Source organism: Cetorhinus maximus, chromosome 1 (genome assembly GCF_964194155.1).
Source record: "Cetorhinus maximus chromosome 1, sCetMax3.hap1.1, whole genome shotgun sequence".
Taxonomy (NCBI): Eukaryota; Metazoa; Chordata; class Chondrichthyes; order Lamniformes; family Cetorhinidae; genus Cetorhinus; species Cetorhinus maximus.
In genome coordinates, this window is record NC_135879.1 from 84,113,116 (window position 1) to 84,133,001 (window position 19,886).

The following is a 19,886-nucleotide window of genomic DNA, read 5'->3' on the forward strand; positions in this document are numbered from 1 at the left end:
CTGTAGTTTTGGCAGAAGGCCATTTACACCCTTTCTCCAGGATTTATGCTGATCTTCTGTCAAAGTTACAACGGAACATTAGGAGAACCCCTGCAGATATTACTGACACATCTGTTTATAGACAAATTTATAAGAAAAAGCTGTGCCATCTCTATTGAGAATGCATTGCTCTTTTAATGTCTTTGTGAAGTGGTGCAAATTTTTCAACCTGACATATAGAAAATGATTACTTCTGTCACCTCTACCTGTGCTTGCCTTTTCCTGCTTCTTTCTTATTATACCATTACAGGACTTTTTTTTTAAATCAGTGTCTGTTTTTCACACTTTGCAGAGGCTTTGTGCATAGCCATTATTCAGCATATCTCCTCACAGGCATTCTTCCAGTTGCAATGTATTTTATCTTCGACTTCACGTAAGCTGATAAACCTGACAATTTTTTGATTAAATTCTCTTTGGACATATTTCTAAGCAAAACAGTCACACTTCCTTCTTCACAGAGTGCCTCATAATTCTATATTGATTCATTGTTTCAACCCATCAAGAGTTACTCTTCTGACTGATAGACATTTTTGATGAACAGGCAGGACAGTTTCAGAGATGTGTGAGGGATGAAATATAGGCAGTGTGGTTCTCTTTTTTGAACCCCTAGTTTTATTCAGATTTTGCCTGGGGAATTTCTGCTTCTGATTAGAAATTAATGAGATAAGTTTTTGCTCCACTCATTAATGATAGCAGCATAGGTCTAAAGTGAACAAATCAGTGTTAATTCATCCAAACTGTTTGCCAACTTTAGCAAATGGAAGAAAATGTATCCCATTGCCCTAAAAAAAAGCTCAAAAAACATAAAATCTGAATGTGACACCATAGTTTTGACAAATATTCCTACATTTTCAGCAGCACTGACCCGCCAATTTATTTTTAAAACTTAGGGCGGAATTGTCTGTGTCCGCTGGCGTCAGGCATGTTCAGCGGCGTGAGTGGACAATATAGTGAGGTGGCCAGAAACGGCTTTACGACATCGTGAAACCAGTTTGCGATCAGCTGCTCAGCCCTTCGATGGCGGGCCGCATTTGCCACCATCGGATGTCGAGAACCTCATTGTAACACATCTGCATATCATTATAAGGCCAGCCCGCTGGAATCATTCCCCCCACCACTGGATCGTCCGCCCACGTCAGCGGGAAAAGACGCTGGTGGAGAACACATTTTGACAAGTGTGACGTGCAGAAGTCGGGGCTTACCGTCAGGGCCTTGCTCACATTGCGGACGTCAGTGGAGCAGGAATTGCTGGAGTCCGACAGCAACGGCACACTGGAGGAACGTCCATGGCATGCTGGGTGGATTCTCATGGACATGGCTCCACCGCGAAACAGCCCACGGAAGGTGGAAAGTCTCAGTTGAGGGTCTGCTCACAACGGATGACGGTCGAGGGGGTGGAGAGGAAGGCCCAGCTGTGTTTGGGAGAGGAGGATGTACCGGGAGCGGTGGGGTGGGAGAGGAAGGTCTAGGATCGACTGGGAGAAGAAGAGGAGTTGGGGGGGTGGCGGTGAGGTGGGAACAAATGTGCCGGGGAAGTGAGGTTAATTGAGGGTAACAAAGTTACTGGGGGGAGGTTGGGAGAGCGGGGGGAGTACAGGGGAGGAGGGAGGTAACGCTGGAGAAGACAGCAACTGGGGGGGTGGAAGTTGAAAGGGAAGGAGTTCAGAGGTGAGAAGGAGTGTGGAGAGGGGGAGGGAATCCAGGGGAGGAAGGAGTGCAAAGAGGAGAGGGATTCCAAGGGGGAGGAAGGGGTATGGAGATGGGAGGGAGTTTGGCTGGAGGAAGAAGTGAGACTGGAGGAAGGAGTCGGCAGGGGGGAAGAACTAAAGGGGGCGGAAGAAGTAAGGGTATCTGAAGGTGTCAGGAAGGGGGAAGGAGTAAGCGGTGGGGGGGGCTTTGGAGGCAGGGGAGGGGTTCCAATGGGAGGGTGAGGTTCCAGGGAGAGAAGGGGTTCCAATAACTGGAAGGGGTATGGAGGGGGGATGTCCAGGTGGACGTGCAAGGGGGTGCTATGACGAGTCCATGACTGCATGACTGGCCCCTGGAGGGCGAACTGAGGGTGGGCATGCTACGAGGGAATGGTGAGAATGACCAAGGGCAGAGTGAGGTGGTAGGGTGGGAGGGCGAGGGTGGGGTGTATCAGTAGGAGGAATGGTGAGGATGGTTGTTGAGGACTCGGAGGCAGGCACAAACCCTGGAGGTGGGAAGGAGGAGGTCAGGGAGGCCAATGTGGATGGGGGTGGGATTTTCGGGAAGAAAGAAAGCGGCACGTCCACCTGGACATCCCTGAAAGAAGAGAGTTCTGGCTGGTAGTTCACAGAAGGGAGGTGGAAGGTGATGCTGGGGGGGCGCCAACAGAGATGGGGAAAGGAAATGGGTGACTGAGGGAGAAGAAAGGACAGGGGAGGAAATGAAATACTGTATCACCACCATCCTGTCTAAATCGAAAGTGAAATGAGAGTTGTGGCGAGATCATGTGGTGCATGGGAGTGTGATCAGTGGATGGGCAGGGATACAGCTCAGCTCAGATGGTCAACTGAAAGTGAACCCCAGCAGGCAGCATTGAAAATGCTCAGGATATTGAGGTGAGTGTGAGATGAGAGGATCTGCGTGCGTGGAAGAGTGCTTGCACGAGACTCCGAGATGCTCTGCCACAGACATACTTCTCTCTCCAGAATCAGTCGTGGGCCAGCCGCTCCCTCTGCGGTGACAGGGAATGAGGTTGAGGGGCTCACAGGCAAAGGGGACTCGGAGGGAGTGGACTGCCTTGAGGTTACTGAGTGGATGACCAGGGGTGTCCAGCTGCATCTCCTCCTCCCTTCCAGTGCCTGGGGGGTTGCCGGGGTGGCCTGACATCTTGAAGAGAAGGAGCGCCTGGAGGGGTGTCGAGATGCCCCGTTTTCTTCCCATGTTGCCACTGCAGGAATTCACCCATGGATTCCACGATGGAGCGCAGGTCTGCACACATCTCCATGTTCTGCTGGGCCAGGGTCTCCATGGCGTCTGCCATCCTACTCATGGAGACTTCCATACATACACATGTGGGCACCACTTCAGCAGAGAACAGGCGGACGCACTCCTCTGATTCACAAGTCACTCCGTTGAGGGTTTCCAGCAGCTCTGCGTGATGTTCCCACGCTTTCTGCTGTCTCTCCAGGATGAGTTGGAAGGCCAGACCCAGAGGGTCATCATCTGACTCAGGCCTTACAGATGCCTCTTCCCCAGCAGTCATCCGAGTGCTGGGGAGCTTGGCCACAACTGCCTCCCCCTGCTGTGCACACGTGTCTGTGTGGTGACCACCAGATTGTGAACCCGAGCCTGCTCTAGATCTAGGTCCCACCGAGGCATGTGTCTCTGCGCTGGTGCAGGGTGTGGGTAAGCGCTATGATGGGTCTTCCAGGCTGCTTATTTCCAGCTCTTCAATGGAGGAGGTGTCCTCTTGGCTGGAGGTGAGGATCTGGATGGAGCTGAGGGACTGGCTGACTGAGGGTGTCAGTCACTTGGCAGAGCTTCCTGTGAACCGAAGTAGAGATAATTAGTGTATGGCAGCAGAGTCAAAAACAGGAGAGAGAGCACTCACAGTTGTGTCGAGAGAGGGATGATGTGGTGCAGGATCCTCACAAGGGTGTTTGCCGCCGACCTCACTATCACCACAGGCATGGCCCATGTCCTCACCAGTCAGCGCAATGGCACGCCCCTCAAAGTGAATGAGGGACCTAAGTGGGCCACCTACCCCAGTCTGGGACCTCTCCCTGCTGATGTAAGCCAGCTTCTCCTGCATGAAAACAGATGGAGAGAGTGTGAACAGCGTGCATGGCACTGTGTGGAATGTTTGTGTGGTGAGTGGAGCCATGGACGGGATGTGGACGTGAGCTCGAAAGGATATGAGCCTGATGGAGATGTGAGGGTGTGTGTGAGAGTTAGTGGTGTTGTCCCTTGAGGTGTGAGATCCCTGTGTATGTGTGATGGGTTTGTGAGTGTGTGAGTTGAGAGTGATGGGAAGTGTGATTTACAATGGCGGAACGGAGGAGACCATTCATCCTATAGCGGCGATGGGCAGCTGTCCTCTTTTGCAGGGCATTGGAGCTGACCACCGTTGCTATTGCCTCCCAAGCCTGATTAGTGATGCTGCTGCCCATCCTGCGGCCGGAGCGGGGGTAGTGGACATCACGGGGGCCTCCACAGCATTCAAAAGGCCCTTGAGAGATGCGCCACTAAACCAGGGGGCTGGAATTTTTTTTTTTTGGTGGGGCCATCTTATCTTCTGTGCAGCAGTCCTGGGCTGGAAGCACTGAGAGGTTTGCACGTGGCTGCACTTTAAATGTGTGGCGACGGGGGGGTGGCGGGTGAAGAAGCAGCGTGGTGATGGCATGGCAGATGAATGAGAGTGTACCTGCCATCAAAATGGCATGTTTCCTGGGAATGCATAATTAATGTGGCGGGTTTGGAACAATAAGGTGTGAAAAGCTGCCATTGCGGCCGATGGGTAAAACATCGTTTTACCCACCCGCTACCGCACTTTGTGCAAATCTAGGACAATTCCGCCCTTAGAATTTAAAAAGATCATTTATCAAGCAAAGAGCAACTGGATGAAACACATTTTATCCACACTTTTATTTTGTTCTCCTAAAGATACAGAAGGTGCTGCACATTGAAACTCTATATTCGGCATCCCTTTGTCGAAACCAAATGCTCCCAGAACAGTTACAATGCTGTGTGCAGAGTAAACCTTATTCTTTATGCTTTGGCTCAAAAGCAGTAATCCTGCCTTTAATTCAGGAGGTTGTGGGTCAAACCACAGTACAGACTGGGCATCTAATCTTTTTTTTAGTGATAGTAAGAGTTCAGTGCCTACCTGTTGCAGATCCTGTCAAGATGCTTTATATGCCAGATGCCAAGAGAGCAATTTTCAACTTCAGCAAAGGTGGAAAAAAAGCGATAATGGATTGGCTGCCCTTTCTCCACTTGCCCAATATTCCATTCGGAACATAGGCACAGGAGTATGTCATTAAACACCTGAGCCTATTTCATCTTTCAATTTGATTGTACTTCAATTCCATTTACCTGCTCTTATTCCGAATCTCTTGATACCCTAACCTAACAAAAACCTATCAACCTTAGCCTGGGTTTATTCAATTGGCTCAACATCCACATCCATTTGAAGGTGAGGGTTCCAAATTTCTACCATCCTTTATGTGAAAATTTGTTTCCTGGTTTCTTTCTGAAATGGCCGCACACTAATTTTAAGATATACACTGTTGTTTAAGGTTATGAGCTCTTACTCTCCATCAGACAGAAATTGTTTCTCTGTGTCTGCGCTCTTGAATCACTTAATCATTAAATTGTCCTCAACCTTCTGAACTCAAGGGAATACAAACCAGAACCTGGATTTTCATCATCAAGGCAGGTAGCAGGAGTCTGGAAAATGCCCAGCTCAGCCTGCCTGTCTTGGAAAAAGTGTGCCCTGAGGATGAGATTTTCATTGCGCGCGCATGTGTGTGTGTGTTTGTGTGTAGGGGGGCGGTGGGGGAAGTGCAAGCTGGAGACGAGCAGCTGACTTAGTAAAAGATTTGGAGGCAGCCAGGTGACTAGGCAAGCTGTTTAAAAGGCCTCCCTCGGTGCTGTAGGATTTCGATCCAGTTGAAATAAAAACAGAAAGGCCCTTCAGCCCTCACCCCTCACAACCCTTCACCCTCCACAAATGCTCCATGACCTACCCATGCTACCTCTCATGGGGCATCATACCCCTTATGCCAAGGTTTGCCCCTCCGCTCACCCCCCCATAGTCCCTCATGCCCTCCATGCTAAACTCTGCCCTTTCACGCACACCCAATGGCCCCTCAAGCCCCCAATTCACCTACCCCTGTTCAGGGGAGGTGGCGGAGGACTGGAGAATTGCAAACATTACTCCCTTGTTCAAGAAAGGTTGTAAAGATCTGCCCTGCATTACAGACCAGTCAGTTTAACTTCGGTGGTGGGGAAACTTCTAGAAACAAATATTCCAGATTGAATTAATAGTCACATGGAAAAATTGCTGGAGTTTTTTGAAGAGGTAACAGAGATGGTTGATGAGGGAAAGGCCGTTGATGTGGTGTATATGGATTTCTAAAAGGTGTTCAATACAGTGCCACACAACTGACTTGTGAGGAAAATTATAAATCATGGAATAAAAAGGACAGTATAATTGGCTGATGGATAGGAAACCGAGAGTAATGGTTAATGGGTATTTCTCGAGCTAGAAGAAGGTTTGTAGTGGAGTTCCCCAGGTGTCGGCATTGGGACCCTTGCTTTTCCTGATATCCGGATGACGCAGAACTTGGGAGAATTGTAAACAGTGAGGAGGACAGTGTAAAACTTCAGAAGGACATTGACACATTGGCGGAGTGCACAGATAGGTGGCAGATGAAGTTCAGTGCGGAGAAGTGTGAGGTGATGCACTTTGGTACAAAGAACATGGAGAGACAGTATAAAATAAAATATACTATTCTAAAGGGTGTGTAGGAGCAGAGAGACCTGGGTCTATATGTACATAAGTCATTAAAGGTGGCAGGACAGGTAGCGAGAGCTGTTTCTAAAGCACACAGTATTCTAGGCTTCTTTAATAGGGGAATAGTGTACAAAAACAAGGAGGTTATGATGAACTTATATTAAACACTGGTTAGACCTCAGCTGGAGTATTGTGTATAGTTCTGGGTGCCACACCATAGGAAGGATGTGTACACATTGGAGAGAGTGCAGAAGAGGTTTACAAGAATGGTTCCAGAGATGAGACACTTCAGTTATGAGGAAAGGTTGGAAAAGTTGGAACTGTTTTCCTTGGAGAGGAGAAGGCTAAAAGGAGACTTAATAGAAGTTTTCAAAATCATGAGGGGTCTGGACAGGGTAGATAGGGAGAAACTGTTCCCTCTCGTAAATGGATCGAGAACCAGGGGGCACAGTTTTAAACTGTTTTGCAAAAGAAGCAAATGTGAGGTGAGAAAAAACTTTTTCACACAGCGAGTAGCTAGGGTTTGGAATGCACTGCCTGGAAGTGTGGTGGAGGCAGGTTCAATTGAGGCATTCAGGAGGGCATTGGATGATTATTTAAATAGAAACAATGCGCAGTGTTACGGGGAAAAGGCAAAAGACATGAAGTTAAAGTTCTCAGAGAGTCAGTGCAGATGCAAAGGACCAAATGGCCTCCTTCTACACCGTAACAATTCTGTGATTCTGTGATTCTATGCCAAGCTATGGCATTTCCATGCCCATTGACCCACTGCACACTTTCTAGAACCAATGAGACCTATAGTTTAAAGTGGTATATGTAAAAATAACCCTTGAAAAGAAATCATTCATTGAGAACTTTCTCCCATATTTTAAAAAAAAGACTGAAGTACAAGCTCTCAAAATCGGTCATTCATTCATAATTTTCCACTATGTTAAAATAGTCCTTTGACTACAGGGCAATGACCCTGCACTGTCTCAGGCAACTCTGACAAGTGGGAGCATATCTCCTGTTGCTGGTATAAGTACAGCTGTGACTGTTGAGACCCTGTCTTTGTGCCCAGTTGAATAGGACTGTGTCTGGCCTCCATCCTCTGAGAGCTGCTGCTGCCTCTTTAACCTCCCCCTGCTCACTGGTGATGTGCTCATCACCCAGTGTCAACCTACCTATGCATGTGCCTTAATACAGCATTCCAGATTCTCTTTACCCTCTCCACCATGGATGTCCAGCTTGCCTTCCCTGGTTTGCTCTCGGTCAGCAACCTTAGCAATATCCATGGCTCCCTCCTCCATGGAGGTAATGATGTTTACGGAGGGCCATTTTGTGGGCATTGTGAGCCCTTTTTTCCTGCAAGGACAAAAAAAAGATAGGGTACTACCAGTCTCTATGGCCAATGCCAACATCACATTGATATAAGAAGCTGCATGTATCTGTACTGGAAAATCCTCAACAGTGCTTGGGCTCTGAGCCTTGCTGAGGGTACATAAGTACCCTGGGCACACACTTCTTCAAAGCTCAGAAGCAGCTCCTCAGCTGGCATGTCTCTTGGAGATTGAATATCATGTCCTGTCTTGAGGGTCTGGCCTTGCACTCAACTTGCCAGAGCAAAGAAGTTTATTGAACATCTTCCTGCAATGGATTCAGTTCCTATGGGTCACACTCTGTCTGCTCATAGTCTCTGCCACCTCAATCTAGGTCTGTCTAGCCTGGTAGAATTCTCCTGTCACCCTCTAGAATGAGGACCTCCCTCCTCTCCCTTACTGCCTCGAGGAGGACCTCCATGCCGGAATTCACAAAACGAGGGGCAACCTGCCCCAGGTTCCAGCTATTCAAGCCAGCACATACTCAAAGTGATGTCTTAAAATCATTTTAATTATTGTTTACATACAATCAGGGACTCACCTCCATAAGTATACAGAGGCCTACCCAGCCAATTCCATGGAACATGTATACTATTCCCCAAGTGTACCACCATCGAATCAGCTGACATCTAGATGTAAACTAATCTTGTAGCAGGGATGTTGGTCAGTTAAGGATCTAAATGATGGTGAACAAGCTCCCATGTCAGACCTACTAACTGCTTCTTGAAGTTATATGGTAGATATTGTGCAACAAGTGGTTCCAATTGGGACCTTGTACTAAACTTTTGTTCTCAGACTGTCATTTGAGACTTTGCTCTCTTTTTTCGGTAGATTGTGTCGGTGACATGAGAAAAATAAACCACTGTTGTGCACTCTATTTTTGGCAGTCATCCAGGCTTTTGCATAAATTCATCAAAACTCTAAAGGGACCCATAAAATACCAGCATTCTCGACCAGAAGGAAAGTGCTAAATCCTGCTTTCTGCACAGCTACGCAATCCATAAAAAAACTTGCAAAAAAATGGTTTGCTGCAAATCACTGCAACAGAAACCACAGCTTCTTTGCCTAGCAGACGTTCACATATCACGTGATGCTTGTATGGGCGTTTTTTTTTGTTTGTTGCTAGCATCACTCAGCTGTGCCTGAGAGTAGGAGGTTTGGCAGCGTGGGACTTGTCAGCAATGAAGGATGTACCAAGTAAAACAACGTCTCTCATTTCACAGTCAAGTCTGTTTCTCTACCAGCCCAGCTGGTGCTACACCGAGCTGCAGCAAATGGAAACATCACAAGGCTTCGTTAGTCTGAAGTATGGGGGCATCAGATGATGTAAGTGCTAATTCACTTTGATAGATTTCTCCTCATATCAGCAGTTCAGATAAAGTTTGTTGCAGAAAGTCATGCCTGGTATTTTAACCTGGTACTAAAAGCACAAGTGCAATTTTCTGTATTCATCAAAAACGTCTCAATACAGTCAGCAGGATGCTGGTATTTAAATCCTAATGGTTGTTATTTTTGCTGTTGTAGGCATCTTCTGAAAAAATAATTCAAGATTGCAACATTTTGTTTGCCTGGACTGACCAGAACACTGCAATAAACTGCCATTAGGATCTTCACAACAGTGATTGTGGCATCTGGTCACTGGCCCATCTGAAGTGTATAAGTCCAGAAGAGGAGAAGAGAGTAAAATGGGTCAAAGATGTTTAGTGAAAGAGACAAGTGTTCAAAACCAGAAGAAAGAATGGGTGCGGTTGCTTTAATGATTGAACAGTGAGTGGATGTGAATAGGGAAGGATTTTTCACTCAAATAAGTGTTACTGAAACTGATAGTTGAGACTGGCATACATTGCTTATCACTGACTTTAATTTCAGTTTCAGATACACCTGACATAAGATGATAAAATGGAAACTTAAATGTTAGATGAGTTAAACAAAAAGTATGAGAATACACCCCACATAGAAATAACACTCTTTTGTCTTCCAGACATCTGTTGTACTTGTGGATTATTACATAAGCAGTCTGAAACTGAAAACAGTGAATTGTCAGCAATATAGAACCGATCTTACCCAGCAGTTTCAATATGTCATTTGGCTACATTTCCTACTCACATCCACCTGCTGTTTCAAGTTTATAATGATTTCATCCATTCTCTTCTCTGCTTTTAAATGCCTGTCTCGCCCATAAATAACTTCCAACCATTTTTTTTTACTGCCTTTCTCTTTTCTGCACTTCAGTTGGGGGCCAGCAACCAGCTGCCAAGGAGCCTTTATAGTGAAAGCTCTAACAGTGGAAGAGTATTGAAAATGTAAATGTTTTTAAATTTCAGCAAGCAGCTATGAAGGCAAAAGCATTGATACTCAGCCACTAAGTGCCTTTGTCTGTATGTCACTGTTAAGTATTGTTCTTGATAAGGGGTAGCTTTCTTCTTAACAAAATGTTTGAATGCTGCAATGAACTAATTACAGTTTTTGTAATCATAGATTACTATTTGTAATCATTATGCTTAAAAAAGATACTTTATTAATCCTTTACTTTACGGATTACAATCAGACAAGAAGGCATAGGATTGAAATTGTACTGTGATATTAGTGACACATTTTATCGAGTGATTCTGCTTTTTTATTGAAAGCACTAATCCATTAAAATAAACAAGCTAATGCCTTCATTAAAATGGTCAATGAAGGAATGTCATACAAATACCATGTTAACGTATTTGCTGTTAATGTTCTACAGTGCAATTTCAACCCATGTGCATATGATTGTTGCATTCAAGCTGACAAGATCTCCAAACTATGATTGGTAGGGAATGTGAAATAGCTGATTGGAAAGTAGGGATAAGAGATCACAGAATCACAGAGTTGTTCCAGCACAGAAGGAAGCCATTCGGCTCATTGTGTCTGCACCGGCCTTCCGAATGAACAATGCACCTAGTGCAAGTTCCCCGCCTTCTCCCTGTAACCCTGTACGTTCTTCCATTTCAGATCATTCATGCAAACTGGTGTGTTTCTAGTATATAAGAATTCTAGTGTATAAGAATTCATGGTTGGTGGTGGTGATTTTCCACTAAGCAGGGTATTTGAATATGAAACCAGCAGAGAAGGGCAGGCTAGAAACAAAGGGCATGATTTTCCTCACAAGCTTCAGGACCCTGACATCAAGTTAAACGGTGGTCAGAAGCTTGGACTGTATGGGGAACAGTCACCTAGCAGTGATTTCCTCAAATTAGCCAACTAGTGGTCATGAGTAGGCTCTCTGTCCACTTAAGGATGGTGGGTGGGCTCTCAGACCTGGAGGACGGGTGGAAGGCCCTCCAGCATGGAAGGCACAGCAGGCTGCCTTTTCAATAAGAAAGAGGGATGGAAGCTCCCACTTTCCAAATGTTTAACTTTTATATAAAAATTAGAATCAGCAGACAGGCCACAATTGTGGAGTGGGAAGGGCTTCAAACCTTGCCTGGAGCGTTCACCCCTTGGTCTGCCACCAAGAAACCACTTCCAGGCAGCTGGGCTGGTCCCTGACACCTCTGACTATAGGTCTTAGTAGGCCTTTAACTAACTCAATTGGCTATCACCCCTTGGGGGCCCTGGGCATGGAAAACCACCATGCTGACCAACAGTGTGAATTTTTGCACACACCCACTGCACACACCACCCCCCCATCCCATCTGCCTCTACCCATTTACCTCCTTGGGGGTAAAAATTCTCCCCAAATATTTTGGTAAATTTGTAAGAGGCCCCATTCTTACCAACAAGTAAACATGAAAGTACTACTGCACTACTTGGGGCACAACTCAACTATGTATATGAAAGAGTTAAAAATGTACAGGATCTGGGAAAAGACCAGGGAATTGGATTTGGCCTGACTTGGATTGAGCATCAGCAGAGATATATTAAAATCAACAAGGGGTTATGCCATATTAGATTTAGTAATGTGCAATGAACTGAATTTAGTTAACAGAGCGTGAACATTTATCTAATAGCCTTCATGTATGATCGAATTCAATGTAGGGTATGAAGCTGCTAAAATTCTAGATTTAGGTAAAGCTGACCTCAATGTGATGTGACAGAGATTGTCCAAAGTCAACTGGGTAAATCTGTTAATAAGTAAAGCGACAGAAGATCAGTGAAAGGTGTTCAAAGAAAAATTAAATATGATGTAGAACCAGTTCATACCCCTAAGGTGTAAAATCTCTACTTCTCATAAAATAGCCATGATTCACTAAAGAGGCAAGAGACAACATAAAACTTAAAGACAAAGCAAAACAAAAATGCAATTAGAACATGGATCTTGACAAATGAGAAATATTAACAAAACAGCTAAGGGTAACAAAATAGATAGTAAGAGTTGTGAGAAGGGAATACGAAAAGAAACTTGCAAGGGAAATCAAAATCAACACAAACATTTTTAACAATTCCATTAGGAAGAAGAGAATGGTTAGGAGCAATATGAGACTGTTGACAACTGATAAGGGTGATATTGTTAATGAAAATAAGGAAATGGTGGACATGTTGAATCATTTCTTTGTGTCAGTGTTGACAGTAGAGGTAGAGGTTAGCATGCCAGACACCACAAGGAAACTAATACTCAACTGGGGACAGAGATTCACCAAAATTGACATAAGCAAAATAACAGTAATGAAAAAAGTAATGGCACCAAAGAGTGGCAAATTCCCAGGGCCTGAAGGTTTTCACCCCAGGTTTTTGAAGTGAGAAAAGGCTTCCAAAGTTCTCTGGATTCAGGAACCATACCTTTAGACTGGAATATTGCACACGTCACTCTGCTATTTAAGAATGTTGACAGAGGGAAACCAGGGAATTATAGACCAGTTAGCTGAACATCTGTTGTCAGGTAATTACTAAAGTCTATAATTAAGGATAGGGTGACTGAATGAACACCTTGCAAATTTTCAGCTGATCGGAGAGAGCCAGCATGGATTGTAATGGATAAGTCATGTCTGACAAATATGATTGAATTTTTTGAAGAGGCGACTGAAGTGGTGGACAAGGGAAAGTCAATGCATGCTCTCATATGGACTGCCAGAAGATATTTGATAAAGTCCCTCAGAAGAGACTGTTAGCTAAAGTTGAAACCCATGGAATTGAAAGCAAATTATTGGCCAAGTTAGGAAATTGGCTGAGAGCCAGGAGACAGAGCCTAAGGATAGTGGACCAGTATCTCATTGATAGGATGTGATTAGCTGTGTCCCACAAGGATCTGTATTGGGTCCTCAACTATTTATTAACAATTTAGATGATGTGACAGAAAGCCGTTTTCTGTATTCAAGTTTGCCGTGACACAAAGATAGACGACATTATAAGCAATGTAGATGGAAGCATAACATTCCAGCAAAGATATTAATAGATTCAGTGACTGATTTTGCACCCTCCATCAGCGAAAGATGACAGCAATGTAGCCTCAGAGCTTTGGTGAGGTCAGATGAGATCATCTGCTGCACTTCTTTTCATGGGGCAGAATTTTTCCCTTGTTGGGTGGGCGCGCGCCCAACATGAATCAGAGAAAAATAGTGCGCGATGACGTCAGGCAAGCGTTCCGACGTCATCGCACACTTGCGCGATATTTCGGTCGGCGGGCGCGCGTGGGATCGGCAGTCTGCCGGCCAACAATGAAGAGGAGTGTTAAGCCCAATTAATTAAGTAATTAAATTGAATTTTGTCCATGACCGTCCAACCTTACGGTTGGTGGGCATGCAAATAGGCCAGGCGGCCTTTGCATTTTTTGCGAAACCTCATCCACAGGAGTTTTCGACCAGTGGTTAAAAAAAGACTTTTAAAACTCGTTTTTAACATGTCCCTGCATGTTCCTGACAGAGTCACATGAGGGGACATGTTTTCCTTATTTTGCAATTCTTTATTTTTCATGTTAAAAATCTTCAGCTCCCTTCAGGGAGCTTTCACTGAGTGCATCCACGTGCATGCTCTGACTTTCTACGCTCACCCTCCTCCCCGCCCTCCCCACTCAGGCAGCGCTGAGCATTTCAGCACGCGATTTATGCTGGCTGGCCAGGGCCTGATCGCAGGTGGTGGTCGGTTTTGAGGCTGCTCCAGGGCCCACCCGTTGTGCCTGCCCACCAAGGTAACAATCCTGCCCATGGTTGAACAGGGAAATTCTGGAAAGGCAAAGTCTGCCATTAATGCCACAAGTGAAGTTGTCCCTTGTCAGTGGTTAGTAAGATCTCTGCTGATGCCTTGTTTGGAGGGCTGGCTTCTGCTTTGGAGCTTCTGAAACCACATGTATCTATGGTAATGAATTCTGCCTACACCTGGTGCTGCTATTTGCATCGATTGCCAGCTCTTGTTTCCCACCTGTTGTGATTGATTTTGAGGGCTACAATGTCTCTTTTGACAGAATCCTTGAATCGAAGGTTTGAGCACCCTGCTGAGCACAGGCTACCTCCCCGCATAGCATATAATTGGGGCAGCAGCCATCTTCCATCCTGTGCACATGCCAAAGCCAGCAAAGCCTTCCAGTCTTGTTGAAAGTCAATGGACTTCTGTCTGGCCTGCTGCATTCCCTGCAGCAGATCCCACCATGGTGGGGTCAGAAAATCCTGGCCTTTGTCTTTCTATGTGATGCTCAGAATATGCCACAGACTCTGGAGATGAAAGACATGGAGCTTTTTTCCTTGATAGGTGTAAATTGTCCAGGCTTTGCTAACATGCAGCAATATGCTAAGGATACAGGCCTTTCGATTACATCCTGGTTCTGTGGGTCAGTTTGTTGTTTTTCCATGCCCGATTCGTTAGTTGGCCAAAGTTGTTGGCTGCCTTTCCAATGTGTGTGCTGAGCTCTTCATCAAGAGACAGGCTATCTGTCACCACAGATCCAAGGTAGCAGAATTTGATAGCTGCTTCCAGTGGTGTGCTGCTGAGTCTGATCACAGGGCGAGATACAACACCCTGCCCCATGCCTACAGTTTTCTCGAAAATGATGTTGATGGAGAGTATGACACAGGTTTGGGACAGACAATTTATGAGCCTTTGGAGCGGGTTTTCTATCTAGGCAACAAGTGCAGCATCATCAGCATACTGATCAGGACATGCTGCACTTTGTCTTGGCTTTCAGTCTTGATAGGTTGAGGAGTCTCCCATCTGATCGTGAGTGGAGGTTAATCAAAGGTACTAAGATAGCAAGCCTATTGACCTGGATAATATGCAGCCCACGTCATAATATAGCTGGCGGGGGGCAGGCAGGCTGCAGTAAGCCATTTATTATGGCTTACGTGCAAAAAGGTGGGAAGGAAGGGGGTCACATCATTCGGGGTGGGGGGTGCCTTTTGTGCATTAGGGGCACTCCAAGTTATTACCAGCCATTCCTTCTGCTCTGCCTTCTCTCCAAAACCCAACCCCCCCACCACCCCCCACCCCCGCCTCCCTGGGCACCAGGATTTCTCCCCACCCTAAAACCCTGGAACTTACCTTTCTGGGGCAGCCATCCTTCTCCTTTGTGTTCCTACTTGCAGTCCCGGCAGCATCCCCTACTGAGCTCTGGTGCTGCCGGGACTGCTGGAGCTGCTGGCCAATCTGGCTGGCAGCTCCCAAGAGCGGGACTTCCTCTGGGTGTGTTGGTATCAGGCCAACTTGCAGTCTGCAATCACCCACTGGTAAAATGCAGCCCCAGGTATCTTTCATGTGAACATTGGTTCGTCTTGAGTTCGGGGTCTGGATGGGGTTTCTTTAGTGTTTGCCTGTTGCTCTAAAAATGACACATGGACTGTTATTCTCAAAAAGAACATTCTTGTTTATTTACTGATCTGTACACATCTCAGTACTCTACACAACGTTGTACTTCTGCTTTCCACCAGATCGCAGTCCCTTAGCCATGTGACATTGCATCATAGTTAAATCAGTATCAGGTACTCCTGGTGTTAACCCATTGCTCTACATCCCTCCCCAAGTCTTTATCCTAAACATATAGATCCTCCCACATCTACGCACCCCTCCTCCAAAGTTTTAGACTTCGCAGGTGTAGTTTCTGCGGTGCCTTGACCAATCTCCCTGAATTGGTCCTGATTTCATTTCAAGGTTGAGGCCAAACTGCACTTTCTCGTCACTTGATAAGAGTGTCTTCCACCTGGGTGGTTGTAGAATTTCTACTCGTTTCTTGTTCTTTTCTTCATCCAGATATAAATAGTATGTCCAAGGTTCCATAGGTTTCCTTCCCAATGATATCAAGGCTCCTCTGTTCCTTTTGATATTTCCCTGTCCACCTCAATTCTATATGATCTCAGTTGTGAACCTCTTTCTATTACAATGCCTCTTTCCTGTTAGTCTTGTATCCACAATCACTCTCCAGGCTGGAGCACTTTCAAGTCTCGTGCCCTGTTCCTGAAGTTGAAATGACGAGCTTAACTGTCTTTTTGTTGCTCCTCACGCTTCCTAACTTTCTCACGATCATCTGAGGTAATGTTAGGTTGTAGTGCCTATTGTAGAGCTGCAGACCTGTCACAGCCGTCTTCCCATCGATAGTTTTGATGGTGAGAACCCATTAATTAGTGGTGAGGTTCTGTAGTTAAGAAGAGCTACGTTAATATCTTCATTCTCCATCAATTCCTTGTTCTGCTTCTCCATTAGACTGAAGATATCTAGGCAAACGTGCATGAAATTCTATTCCTGCACAAAGTTAAGGAACAGCCCGTTAACAAAGTGAGGTCAGTTGCCTGATACCACAACATCTGGGATGCCATGTGTTGTGAAGATTCTTCTTAGTGATGTAATTGTTAAGGATGGCCATCCTTCCATCATCAGGTCAGAAGTGGGGATATTCATTGATGACTGTACAATATTCAGCACCATTCATGACTCCCCAGATACTGAAGCAGCCCATGTCAAAATGCAGTAAGATCTGGACAATATAAAGACTTGGGATGGCCAGTGGCTAGTGACATTTGCACCACACAAGTGCCACAATGACCATCTCCAACAGGAGAGAATCCAACCATCGCCCCTTGACATTCAATGGCATTACCATCATTGAATCCCCCACTATCAACATCAGGCACTTGCTTGGCAATAACCTGCTCACTGACACTCAGTTCAGGTTCCATCAGGGTCACTGAGCTCCTGACCTCATAACAACCTTGAGTCAAACATGGGCAAAACAGCTGAACTCCAAGGTGAGGTCAGAGTGACTGCCCTTGACATCAAGGCAGCATTTGACCAAGTGTGGCATAAAGGAGCCCGAGAAAAACCAGAGTCAGCGGGAAGGAAGGGGAAAACCCTGCACTGGTTGGAGTCATACCTAGCATGAAGAAAGATGGTTGTGGTTGTTGGAGGTCAGTCATCTCAGCTCCAGGACATCACTGCAGGAGTTCCTGAGGGTAGTGTCCTAGGCCCAACCATCTTCAGCTGCTTCATAAATCCAACACATCCTTCCAACATAAGGTCAGAAATGGGAACATTCGTGATGACTGCACAATGTTCAACACTATTTGTGACTCCTCAGATACTGAAGCAGTCCATGTCCAAATGCAGCAAAACTTGGACAATACCCAGGCTTGGGCTGACAAGTGGCAAGTAACATTCACGTCACACAAGTGCCAGACAATGACCATCTCCAGCAGAGAGAATCTAACCATCACCCCTTGACAATCAATGGCATTATCATCCCTGAATCCCCCACTATCAACATCCTGGGGGTTACCATTGACCAGAAACTGAACTGGACCAGCCGTATAAATACTGTGGCTACAAGAGCAGGTCAGGGGCTTGGAATTCTGCAGCGAGTAACTCACATCCTGACTCTCCAAAGTCTGTCCACGATCTACAAGGCACAAGCCAGGAACGTGATGGAATGCTCTCCGCTTGCCTGAATGAGTGCAGCTCCCACAACACTCTAGCAGCTTTACATCATCCAGAACAAAGCAGCCCGCTTGACTGGCACCACATTCACAAACATTCACTCCCTCTACCACTGACAAATAGTAGCAGCATTGTGTACCATCGACAGATGCACTGCAGAAACTCACCAAAGCTCCTTAGGCAGCACCTTCCAAACCCACGACCACTACCATCTGGAAGGACAAGGGCAGCAGACACATGGGAACACCACTATCTGGAAGATCCCCCCCAAGTCACTCACCATCCTGACTTGTAAATACATTGCTGTTCCTTCACTGACGCTGGGTCAAAATCCTGGAACTCACTCCCTAACAGCACTGTGGGTGTACCTACACTACGTGGATTGCAGCGGTTCAAGAAGGCAGCTCGCCGCGACCTTCTGAAGGGCAATTCAGGATGGACAACAAATGCTGGCCTAGCCAGCGACGCCCGCATCCCGTAAATTAATTTAAAAGATTAACTCAGATCATGAGAAAATTGAATTCTTGCCAAGAGCAGAGAGAGACAACATCACACACATACAAATGCAGAAAACCTTGAGAAGGCTTTGCCAGGCAAGGCCTTGAGACTATTTACAACAAGATGAGGGCACCTGCACATGCAAAAACACTTTAATTGATCCTTTATGAATGCTAAAACAAAGAACTCTAAGAATATGATAGACAAAGGTTATGTTTTTGTTAAAGCTAAAGATTTTCTTTAAATTAGGTCCTTAGTTAAACATCTAGATCAGATCTGCATGGCTGACAAAAGAGAATAGAGATCTTATAGATCTCTTAGCTGAGACAAGACAGAAACTACACTTTACGCTTTGATTGTGAGTATAAACTTAGAATGTTATTTGTTTGAATATCGTACATTTATTTTTAGGTGGATTTGTATCTTTCATTTATTACCAGATGGATTAGTTTATTTTACATTTATATTTTAGATGGGTTAGTTTATTTGACTTACTTTACACTTTGTAACATTGCAACCATTACAATCATTTAATCTAAGATTTCTGTTTATATTAAAACAATATTAAGTAACCATTATAAAAAATTGTGGATTCATTTTCTGTACCACAGTACCCTAATTTCTCTAGAATTCTTCAATGGGAAATTCTATGTCCTGAGAGAGGTTAACTCAGAAGCGTTATTTCTGCTATAATATACTTAGTAAGTATATTTTATTCTGAGATATCTTTGTTTAATCTAAATGCTCTTGGGAGACAGGGCATTTTATTTTAAGACCAAGTCTATAACTAGTATAGCTGACTAAGCTCTTATAATAATTTAAAATCTCTCATAGTCGAGGATTGAGGCTGACAAGTTTGACTGAATGAAGACTGAGTAAAGGTAGTAGATCCTTAACATAATGACTGCCTCTGCCATGGTGCTATGCAGTCTACTCACGTCAAACCATCTGGAGTAATAATCAGTGACGGTGATGTAAACTTTGCCTTTAAACTCCATTCCCAGGCACTGCCATGGTCTCGAAGGGAAAGCGGAGGATGCCAATGGTTTGCTCAGCTGTTGGCTATTCACTGCACACATAAGGAAGTTTGTGACTAACTCTTCAATGGAGTGACTGACATCTGGTCACCAGGCTTACTCCTGGGATCTTGCTCAGCATTTCTCTATTCCAAGTGACCTTGATGGATTTTCTGGAGATTGTTGAGGCTAAGTGTTTTGTGGATGACTAGTCTGTCATTAAAAGCTAAGAAATCATCAATGATCATGTTTTCTCTGCTCAAGGCATTAGTGAAGTACTGGGTTGTTAGCAGTGTAATCTGGCCATCTGTTCTGGCAATACTCTTTTATTTGGATGCATTTGCCATCCTGTTGTTGTGTCTGCTTAATCTCTTACAATCTTTTCTCAGTGGTGGGTAAACGTTTCATAATGAACGAAGTATATACTTCCACTTCTTCAATAAAATTTAAATCTTCCAGCTTGACTCCTTCCACTGGTATCCTTGATAATGCATCTGCTATCATCTGGTACTTCCCTTGAATGTACTCAGCAACTGAATCGTATCTCACGAGTCTCAGTCTAAAATGTTGAATCCTAGGTGGCATATTTGCAATTTCCTTTATCTCAAGAAGAGTAACCAAAGTTTTGTGGCCGATTTCAATTTTAAACCTGAATCCCATGACATAATGAGA

At 45.1% G+C, this 19,886-nt stretch overlaps 1 protein-coding gene across 3 annotated transcripts in view; it reads left to right on the top strand.

Annotated features, from left to right (window-relative positions):
• The window catches only part of ndst3 (N-deacetylase/N-sulfotransferase (heparan glucosaminyl) 3), a 1,004,816-nt gene that overhangs the window by 286,854 nt on the left and 698,076 nt on the right, over window positions 1-19,886 (top strand). For 2 of the 3 annotated variants that reach the window (XM_078543131.1, XM_078543148.1), the window contains exon 3: window positions 18,810-18,899. The exons of the other annotated variant lie outside the window; for it this stretch is intronic. The gene's annotated coding sequence lies outside the window, so the exon portion shown is untranslated. The remainder of the gene's footprint in view (window positions 1-18,809; window positions 18,900-19,886) is intronic. 3 annotated transcript variants of the gene reach the window in all.